Source organism: Rattus rattus, chromosome 6, assembly GCF_011064425.1.
Source record: "Rattus rattus isolate New Zealand chromosome 6, Rrattus_CSIRO_v1, whole genome shotgun sequence".
Taxonomy (NCBI): domain Eukaryota; kingdom Metazoa; phylum Chordata; class Mammalia; order Rodentia; family Muridae; genus Rattus; species Rattus rattus.
The window spans coordinates 93,336,614-93,347,655 of NC_046159.1; the positions used below are offsets into that span (position 1 = coordinate 93,336,614).

Consider the following 11,042-nt stretch of genomic DNA (forward strand, 5'->3'; position numbering starts at 1 on the left):
GGAAGGGCGAAGCCCATGGTTCTACAGCAAATGAGACTGAGCAGAGAACTGAAGGATGAGGAGGGTGGGGACAGCTCAGGAGATCTTATCACAATCAGAAATTCATTTTAAGAGCAGCAGGAGACCATTGTTATATTTTTAGAAAGCAAATGACATGGCCAGATATTTTACTAAATAAGGACTTTTTAATGTTAGTGTGAGAACTAGGTTAGAGTTGGGACAAGATCACATGCAGAGACCATTTTGGAGGTTCTGTAGTGAAGTGGGAACTTAGGGGTTCTTTAGAAAGTCAGTTGGATGGTGTTTAGCTGAAGTGGACACAGGTGAGAGGCTAAGGCAGACTCATGAAAGAGTGTTGAGCTGAGCAGACACAGGAGAAAGGATGTTTTGCTAAAGTGAAAAGACACGTGAAGGATTCTTTGCTAACAACCCACATGCATTGGTTCCCCTTACACTGCATAGATGAGCTGCATTTGTTGGGACACCATAGAAAGAAATATACCAAAAACCTTCTGGCAGTGTGTTGCCGTTTCTTGTTGCTTCCATGGACTTGGGCTGATTGGCAGAGTGATGTCAGCTGAGACAGATTCACGAGCTGAGGCAAGACACTTGCTGAAGCATGACATGTGGAAGACGTGATGTTTGGAGGGTATAAATAGGACTCAACGGACAGTAAAGGAGGCTGAGCTAGCCTTGCTTATAGAGCTAGCTGTGTAATGCTTGTGGGTCTCACATCTTCACTGATCTTCGATTCCCTGAGAGAGACACAGCCAAGAACTACTCCTGGCATCCCTCCTGGTCCCTTCTGCTGACTCAAGCCAAGGCTGGAGCCTGGTTAACTCTGCTGGGTGGTACCACCACTGCTAATTCCTGTTTGCTATCCCAACACTACTGAACTGGACTGCTGACATATCTGCGAAGTGTTTGCAAGTGGATCGAGCTGCCACTGCTAACCTGTGAACTGAACGGCCAATTTCCATACAACACAGATGGGAATTGCTTCAAAGAACCTTTCTAAACAGGTCTACTTCTCCCCACCCCCATATCCTTTCTTTCCACTACCTCTGGTAGGTGGTGAGCTAGAAGGGAGTTTAAAGCATTTAAGATCCATCATTAAACATAAGGTTTGAAAAAATTTAAAGTTACAGTTTAGGACAGTGGAGAAGAAATGGTGGATGGTGTTGTGGTAGCCTGGGTAGCGATGGCTTAAGTGCAAACCAACATGTCACATGTGCAGAATGCTCTTTGGGTGCTATTTTGTTCGTTTGTTTTTCTTGAGGCAGGTTCGTGATAAGCAACCCAAACTGGACATAAAATTGATACCTTCTTGTCTCAGCCTCCCAAGTGCTGGTGCTTTGACCTGCATGAACTCAGAGAAGGCTAATATCCACATGAGGAAGTTTCTATTGTCACCTCTTACACTTTACCAATGAGAAAACTAGAGAAATGCTAAGCTACTTGCTTTGCCCAAAGGTTTATCTGGAATTAAAATCCTAATGTCTGACTATAAGTTTTACTTTGAGGGTCTTGACGTAGAGGAAGAGGTATGGTTAACGAGTGGTTAGTGGTGCTGTCTTTCCCTGGGAGAAGATAGAGGTTTGTTTTGGTTTTAGGAGATTATTGAATTAGAGATGTCACATCAAGATGCCCAAAAGAATACAGATCTGCTTTACAGCCAGGTCAAGACTTGCAAAAGCAGATTTGAAGACATCCGTGTAGATTGTAACTGGAGCCAAGAATAGATGAAATTGCCCAGAGAAAGCATTTAGGGTGATTAGGGAAGCTAGACCAATACTCCCAAGGGGCATTGACATTTTAAGAGTGGGTATGAGAAAAGCTACTTGAAACTGACTCTGACAGGATATGGCTAGAGAATTTAAAGTCACAGAATTCAAGAGAGGGGATGACCATCATGAGAAAATCTGCAGGGCAGGTCAAGTGCTGCCCAGCAAGTCAGGCCTGAGAGGTTTATGTTAGGCTTAGCATCAGTCTTTTAGAAGGTAGGCAGCTTGACATGCGAACTGTGCACAAGGGAGCCATTGACTCACAGCGGGACAAGAGGGGAGGTGGCTGTGGGTAGTGAGTTTGTTTGACATAATAATAATAATAATAATAATAATAATAATAATAATAATAATAATAATGTGTCTGTGGGGCTGAGGCGATGGCTTTGTTGATAAGGTCCCTTTGGCACAAGCACGAGGACCTGAGTTTGGAAGCCAAGGATGCAGGTAGAAAGCCATGTATGGTGTCTGTATCAGTGCTGAGGAGGAAGACACAGAAATCCCTGGAAAGGCCAGCCAGTCTTGATAAATTGGTGGGCTCCATATTCACTGAGAGACACTATCTCAAAAAATAAGGGAGAAAGTGATACAAGAAAGCATCTGACATTGACCTCTGGCATCTGCCCCTCTGAAGATGTACATATGAATACTCTACCACACCCCCTCACACAAATAATCATATACATGCATCTATTCAAGTACCGCTGCTGATCAACTCCATGAGGAGATCCGGAAGAAGGAGCCAAGAGAAGGGAAAAACTAAACAAATGTTCTTTGGAAAAGTGATGGACTTCAGGGCACAGATGGAGGAATGAGCTTAGGAAGGAAGTGTCCACTGTGAGTGGATGAGGGTTTTATTTAGGTTTGTCGGTATGAATGTGTGTATTTCTCATCAAAGGACTTCATTTCAAAGGAAGGGTTGTGAAGCAGAGTTTGAAGAGAGGGGATGAGTTTGTGAAGTAACTAGAGAGGGTATTTAGAGAGCCAGTAGAGAGAAGTTGTGGTGGGTTGGCAGTACCAAGTCCAAGCAAAGGGCAGCTATAAACATGGAGCAGCACCAATCTGTGACGCTGTCCTTTGATCCCAAACAGAGCTTCCAGTCTAGGTGGACAAAGAGATCAGAAACCCTGGCTCAATCCCAACTCAAAATTCAAAATTTGAGTTTTGTCAGATGTCTGGGTGAGTGGAGAGTAGAGACAACAGTACAAAAGAGTAGAGGGTCTGCAAGGGATGAGGTAAAAGGGTGGGCCCCAATCTCTGCTGGTTGGGCAGATTCACGAAGCCTCTCTCTCCCATGGCCTCTTTTATTCCAGGCAGATTGCCCTGGGCTTTGTGTTTTCTCTTCATTTGTAAGAAGCATGTTGGCTAGGTTCTGATTAACATCCTTTCCAGTTCTCAAATTTCATGGTTCAATTTGGCAAAAGTTTAATACTCTCAGGATATAAGAGAGGGACATTGCCAACTTCTTCTAGTCACTAGGACAAAACAACCTTCATTCTGCTGAGGAAGCAAATTCCATTGATCTTCCCAGACCATTGATGAAATTCTTTAATTTTCTCATAGCCATATGCAAAATGTTCAAAGCTCTGCCCAGAAATCAAAAATAAACTTGTAGCTGTCAGTAATCCAACCCTGCCGGAAGTTTCCCAATCTGAACTTGGTCCCATCCAACTCAAAACCAAATTATATTACTGAGTGTCTGCTTTCCATAAATTGCTGTGCTGACAGTTGTAGGAGATGCAGAGACAAGGGAATGACAGTCTCTGTTCTCTTCTAGTTTAACCAGGAGAATAGTAATGCAGAAGTGGGCATGTAAGGGGTAGAAATCTTTGTATTCAAGCCGGGTAAAAAAGAATAATTTAGGCTGCACAAGCATTTTGCAGACTGCATTTCCATTAGCAGTAGTGGGAAGTGAGTAGTTGGCTGGCTAAGGCTTTGGGGAGGAAGCAAATTAGGTGGGGATCCAAGCCATCGGAGCCACCATCATGACTGTGGGCAAGAGCAGCAAGATGCTGCCGCACTGATTACAGAATGAGAGGCAGCCTGCAAGATGGCTGGATCTTTATTTGGACCTTCGAAACTTTTGACAAACATATGAATTTGATCCTCTGTGACTATGATGAGTTCAGGAAGATCAAACCAAAGAACTCCAAACAAGCAGAGTGGAATAAGAAATGAGTCCTTGGTCTGGTGTTGCTTTAAGGGTAGAACCTGGTCTCTGTGACACTTCCCACATATACTGGCAGTGTCCAAGTCCCTCTTGCTAGGGGTCAGGTATCCATAGGGCTGCTGGCAGAGGAATCTCAGGTGGTGTTTCCATACCTCAGGCTCCTGAAGGATTTGCTGGGCCAGTCCCTGAGGTTGGAAGACCATCTCAAGCAGTTGGTGACCTAATAAGGAAGAGGCACTGTTGCAGCTACTGCAGTTAGCTGAAACCACAGCCAGTATTGCATGAGTCTGAACTCAGTACCTACCTGTACATGAGGGTCTTTCTCCAGGTATGATAGACCTGCCTCCTGGCATGGAGGCCTCCCATAGGTCCCCCAATGGGGATATTTCGGCTGAAGAACTCCAGTGAGCATGCTCCCTCCCAGGATACAACCTCCTCCTCCTCCCCCTCCCCCCCTTCTCCTCCTCCTCCAGGGATTGAGGTTGGTTTTGATTCTTGCACAGCACTATGGTAGTAGAGCCACAGAGGCCTAGGCCCTATTTCCCAGGGCTGAGTTACCAGAGACCTGGTTGTTTGTTATGTTTTTCATGAAGTCTCACTGGATTGTCTGGTTTCCCTTTCAGGTTCCCCTCCCTGGGGAATGTACCCTCCAAGGCACGAGACTCATCTTGGTCCTTCTCAGCTCCTTGCCCATTTCCCTAAAGACTCTACGTAGTCCTTTTTAGCTGGTTTACAATAAACTCTTAAGAGACTGTTATGCATTCATAAGCACGTGTGCGCACAGACACAGACACACCCACACACACAGACACACACACACACACACACACACACAGAGAGAGAGAGAGAGAGAGAGAGAAAGAGAGAGAGAGAGATCTTTTTCTAGTTCCTTTAATAACTTAATGTCTGTTTTGAGCCCTACTTTTTTATCAAATTGAAATGAACTCACTAGGGGTCCCCATCACTTACTTTGGGGGGGTATTCCTAATCCTAGGTGCTTATATTATCTGAAAGCATTAGGAGGTATCATCCTTCTGGTCCTGCCTACCTGCTGGGCACCCCTAACCCACACCCTGCTCTTTCCCTTTATCAGCATTTGCAGGCAGTGTTAGTAAGCTCTTCAGTCTAACACTGTCTGTCAGGGTTGTAACTTTAATGTTTTTCAAATCCTATTTTTAATGATGGTTCTTAAATGATTTAACCTTCCTTGTAACCCACCAGAAGTAGTGGGAAAGAAAGGATGTGGGGGAGTGGACCTGTTTAGAAAGGTTCTTTGGAGCAACTCCTGTCTGTGTTGTCTAGAAATCAGCAGTTCAGTTCACAGGTCAGCAGGCAGTGACAGCTGGATCCACTCGCAAACACCTCAGGGATACACCAGCAGTCCAGTTTAGTAGAGTCAAGTTAGCAACAGTGGTGACTTGCCCTAGCAGAGACAGCCAGGCCTTAGTCTAGGCTCGAGTCATCAGGAGGAACCCCAAGGGATTCCAGAATTTCTTGGCTGTGCCTCTCTCAGGGAATTGAAGATCAGAAGATCAGCAGAGATGTGAGATCCACAAGAATTGCACAGCCAGCTGTACCAGCAAGTCAAGCTCTGTCTCTGTCACTCTGTGGAGCCCTGTTTATACCCTCCAAACATCACTTGTTCTCCATGTGTCTTGCCTCACGAATCCAATCAGCCCAAGTCCTTGGAAGTGGCAAGAAACTGCAGCACACCACCAGAAGTTTTTTGGTGCGTTTCTCCCTGTGGAGTCCAGACAAATGCAGCTCAACTACTAAATGTAAGGTGGACCAATACATGCACGTCATAGCAAAGAACCTTTCATTACATGTCCTTTCGCGTGCTTGCTTTAGCAGAACACCCTCTCTCCTCTGTCTGCTTCAGCAAGACATTCCTCCACGAGTCCGCCTTAGCCTTTCCCACCTGTGTCCACTTTAACCAAATGGTTCTTCACATGTTTGCTCTAGCAAAACACCATCCAGCCAACTTTACAAAGATCCATTAAGTTTACGCTTCACAGGGCCTATCTACCCTTTCATTTTCTCAGCTATGTTTAGCTTTTAGGGGGTGCATGTTAATCAGTGAGCCTCTTCCCCTTATGCTTAAACACACCACACATTGATTTACGATTATCATTTTTTTAATGAGGTCTTGCTCCCATCCTAAAATTTCACCATGGCAAGTGCATCCTCCTTTCAGGACCAGGTGGCTTTTAGCTTTCTGTATTTGCTCACATCTTTCTTTTTTATGCCTCATCTTACAGCCTCTGGTTTGGGGAACATGGGCATGCGCTCTAGAGAGTCCTATTACACATGACGTCAGATGCCCTGTCCTTTATGCCTTGCTATGAGCCATTTCTTTTAGTAGGAAGCACCTCTTGCCCTCTTTTCTTTTCTCTCATATCGTTCTTATATACTACGCATGAAGTGAAGAACTGCTTACCTGTGACGGTCAGTGCAGGGAGTAGGGGTTCTGGGGAAAGAATGTGGAAGGAAAGCCTGGGAACCATGGCACCCAGGCAGGAACAGGGGGTTAAGAGATAAACAAACTTTGTGCTTTGCAGGTTCAAAGTCTATAAACAGAGATGGCTGGATTTACATAAAGCCATTTCTGTTTAAGTCATTGGAGAAGCAACAGGCCTACCAAAAGGATTCTAGGAGGCTTACTGAAGAAAGAAGAGAGTTGGACAGTGCTTCAGAATGAGAGGAACCAGAGCAGCAGTGGCAGTTGTAGGGAGGAACTCAAGAGCCACCAGGGACAAAGTGGTTAGTGGGTCTGGTCTAACTGCCACCTGTTCTAGTGTGTTTATACTCAGTCCACAGAAGAGAAGCCCAGATCATGTGGCTGGGGATCACATGACTGTACTGGTGGGCAGGCTTTCTATCCCTAAAGCTTCGATAAATAGATGCAGAGTGGAAAGACAATGTTCTCCCAAGGCAATGTAGAGAAGGAATGAGGACATGAGTCCCATCGAGGAAACAAGGCAGGTTTGTAAAAGAGGGCAGGCACGAAGGACTTATAAAGGCTGGAGCGTTCTCAAGGACAGAGAGAAGAGAAAGACAGGAAGGAATGGATGCTCCAGGCAGGAGGACCAGCTAGAGCAATGGCTCAGACATAGGAAATGTGGTGCTGTTTCAGGAACTGACTGAGAGAAGCTTTTCTGGAGCCTGATTCACAAGAAGAGGTGTGAGGCAAGATTGGTGACAGGGCTGACAATGCAGGCCATTGTAGGAAATTAGAATAAAGAATGCTATGGGAAAAACTGTAGTCCTCCTCGACTTATTAACTGAATTAGTAACCCCTAAGAACTTCAGAATGTGACTACATGTAGGCCTAAGTGTAGATGTGTCTAACCTTTTGACATTGGGACCTGGTGTGTTTGTCTACAAGGTTCATGTCTGAGTACTGTGCATTCAAGTTACAAAATAATTGCAAAAACCCCAAGCATCAAGTTTTACATAAGTTTATGGATTTTGTTCTCATTCACAGCTATCCTGGGGTGGGTGTGGCCTGTGGACAGCAGGTTGGACACACCTGGGGGCGTATATAAAGGGGTAATTAAGTTAAGCTGATCAGGGTGGGCACAATCAATTACCAGACAGGAAAACTGGGACACACGTAGGGAATAAGGACCATATGAGAAAGCAGGGCGTCTCAGCCCCAGGGAGGCCATGCTTCACTGAGGAGAGCTGTGACACTGAGCACAGCCGTGACTCAGTTGGTCACTGCTGCATAGAAACAAGGATCAGCATCATCCATGTATGACTTCTAACAAAAGTGGGTATTTATTTTTTACATTTAAAAGATTTCTTTTATTTGCATAATTGCATGTATGTGTGTATGTGTGTGAGTATGTGAGTGCAGATACTGGGGAGACCAGAGGTATTAGATCCCTTGGAGCTGGAGTTACAGATGGTAGTGAGCTGCCTCGTATGGATGCTGGGAACCAAACTTAGGTCCTTTTGCAAGAGCAGTAAGTGGTCTTAACCACTGAACCATCTGTCTAGCACCGCATGGTTTTTTAAAACACAGGGCAGCTGGTTAAAAACAAAAACACCATAGGTTAAAATATATGACAGGTGGATATACAAGACAGAAATGAACCTATTATCTTTATTTTGCTAAATGGCTGTATTATCAAACTGCCCTCTCAGTTTATGTCTCTATACCCCCAAATTAATAAAGCTCTCAGACCCCCTCATAGAAGTTTTTTTGGCAATTAATGCAGATGCTCAAAACTGGTGAAAGTGTGGAGAGTAGTGTCTGTGGAGTGACCAGTCACAAATGGGACACTTGTATCACAGCCCTCTCCCCAAAGCTCAGGGACCACCCTGGAAGAGGGGGTGTGTATTAATTATTGCTATGAATTAACTATTGCTATGAAGAGATGCCATGAACCAAGCAACTAATACAAGAAAGCATTTTACTGGAGCTTGCTTACAGTTTCAAGGGGTAGTTCATGGTCATCACAATGGGGATCATGACAGCTGGCAAGCAGGCATGGCACTGCAGTAGCAACATCTTATCCATAAGAGGAAAGGAGGGCAAGAGGGAAGAAGAGGGAGGAAGAGGGAGGAAAAGGGGAGGAAAAAGGGAAGAGGGAGAGGAAGGGAAAGGGAGGGAAAGAGAGAGACATAGAGACTGAGCCTGGTATAGGCTTTCGAAGTCTTAAAACTCACCTCCAGTGACTCACTTCTTCCAACAAGGCCACACCTCCCCAAAGTCCCACCAACTATGGACCAAGCATTCCAATACAAGTGGTGGGCAATATTTTTTTTTTTATTTATTTATTTAATTATTTTTTTTTATTAAATAGAGTATTTCTTATGTACATTTCGAGTATTATTCCCTTTCCCGGTTTCCGGGCAAACAACCCCCTCCCTCCCCCCTTCCTTATGGGTGTTCCTCCCCACCCTCCCCCATTGCTGCCCTCCCCCACAGTCTAGTTCACTGGGGTTCATTCTTAGCAGGACCCAGGGCTTCCCCTTCCACTGGTGCTCTTACTAGGATATTCATTGCTACCTATGAGGTCAGAGTCCAGGGTCAGTCCATGTATAGTCTTTAGGTAGTGGCTTAGTCCCTGGAAGCTCTGGTGGCTTGGCATTGTTGTACATATGGGGTCTCAAGCCCCTTCAAGCTCTTCCAGTTCTTTCTCTGATTCCTTCAACGGGGGTCCTATTCTCAGTTCAGAGGTTTGCTGCTGACATTCGCCTCTGTATTTGCTGTATTCTGGCTGTGTCTCTCAGGAGCGATCTACACTTCTGCACTTCTTTGCTTCATCCATCTTGTCTAATTGGGTGGCTGTATATATATGGGCCACATGTGGGGCAGGCTCTGAATGGATGTTCCTTCAGTCTCTGTTTTAATCTTTGCCTCTCTCTTCCCGGTGGGCAATATTTTCATTCAAACTACCCTAGAGTGGAAAGCGTGTGTGTGTGTGTGTGTGTGTGTGTGTGTGTGAGAGAGAGAGAGAGAGAGAGAGAGAGAGAGAGAGAGAGAGAGAGAGAGAGAGGGGGGGGGGGTGCTGGGAAAGACTGGAGTGAACATGGCTAAATCACAGCACTGGTGAAGGCATAGCAGCTATGGTTGGCTGTACATGAGCAAGCCAGCACATAGTCCTGCACGGAGGAGGAACTCATGAACCCTCACCCTTACCCTTTACCTAAGGAGTTACTGACAGCTGGGGGATGAAGAGGCAGGGGTTTTTTTTTTTGTTGTTGTTGTTGTTTTGTTTTTTTGTTTTTTGGTGGGTTTTTTGTTTTGTTTTGTTTTGTTTTTGTTTATTTTTTTAAGGGTATGGCCCCTGGTAGGGTAGCTGCATACTCTTGAGTATCTGGACAGTTTGCATTCAGTGAGTTATAAACACCACCAATAGAGACTAGGAAATCGGGAGGGAGAAAGATGGGTAAATTTGGGAGGGGTAAGGAAAAGCATGGGAATGAATATGATCAAAATACACCATGTGTATGAATGAAATTCTGCAAGAGTTAATAAAAATATTATCTTGAACACACACACACACACACACAGACATTGTTAGACAAAGCAGACTCATGTGTTAAGTTACTAATTGATGACTTGAGCTGTCTGTCTGCTGCTGGGGATTAGAGGAGTTCTGTTCCAAAATTTTGGTGGGGAAAATGTTCCTGTGGCTGTGCTACTAGAACTGAGTCCTTAGGTCCAGAAATAAGAGAGATAAGACATGACTCAAGGCATTCCTGGCAAGGTTTTACCTTTTTAAAAATTATTTATCTTATGTGTATGGGTATTTGCCTACAAGTCTGTCTGTCTGTCTGTCTACCACACATGCCTGGTGACTTCAGATGCCAGAAGAGAGCGTTAGATCTTTTGGAACTGCAATTGTAGACAGTTGTGAGCTACCATTTGGTGCTGGGGATTGAACCTGGGTCCTCTGAAAGAACAGCCAGTGAAAAGATTTTAAGACATCTACTTGAGGTGAATGGAGATGCCATTCTGATGGAGAGCAACAGGCTGAGGGGGAGAAAAGCTGCTAATGGAGGAAGAATTCTTGCCAGAAGGCTCCCATCTGGCTCTCTCATGCAGAGATAGGATTCCAGCTTGTGGAGGGCATCCCTCCCTGAGCTAACTAGTCAGCTCTGGTTGCTAGGATAAGGCAGGTTTTCAGGAAAAGGATTGTGGCCTGCATTGATATTAGCAGGAGATACTTGGGGCTTTTTTCTTTTTGTTTCGTTTTTAGACAGGGACTCATGTAGGCTAGGTTGGATTTACCTAGTAACTGAGGATGACTTGAGCTTCTTATCCTCTCTGCCCCGCCCCCTATAAGCATTGTGATTATAGTTGTGTGTCACCACACCAGGTTTATGCAGTGCCAAGGATTGAACTCAGGACTTTCATCCTCTCCTGGACAAGCACTCTATCAACTGAGCTACATGCCCGGCAGCTGCCGTTTGTGGTTCTGGGGCTGCTCGTGAGTCCTAGGCTTCTATTTATACTCACCTTTGTCTTTGCTCTGAAAGCACAAACAGCTCTGATCCCTGCAGGGCCCCATGCTAGCATCCAATTATTATATCTGCTTTAGGGGGTTCCAACTGTCACAGGCCTGCAAATC

At 45.1% G+C, this 11,042-nt stretch overlaps 1 pseudogene; it reads left to right on the top strand.

The window, feature by feature from the left end:
* The first annotated feature begins 3,769 nt into the window (after positions 1-3,769).
* Positions 3,770-6,655, top strand: LOC116904388 (annotated as a pseudogene).
* Positions 6,656-11,042: the final 4,387 nt, after the last annotated feature.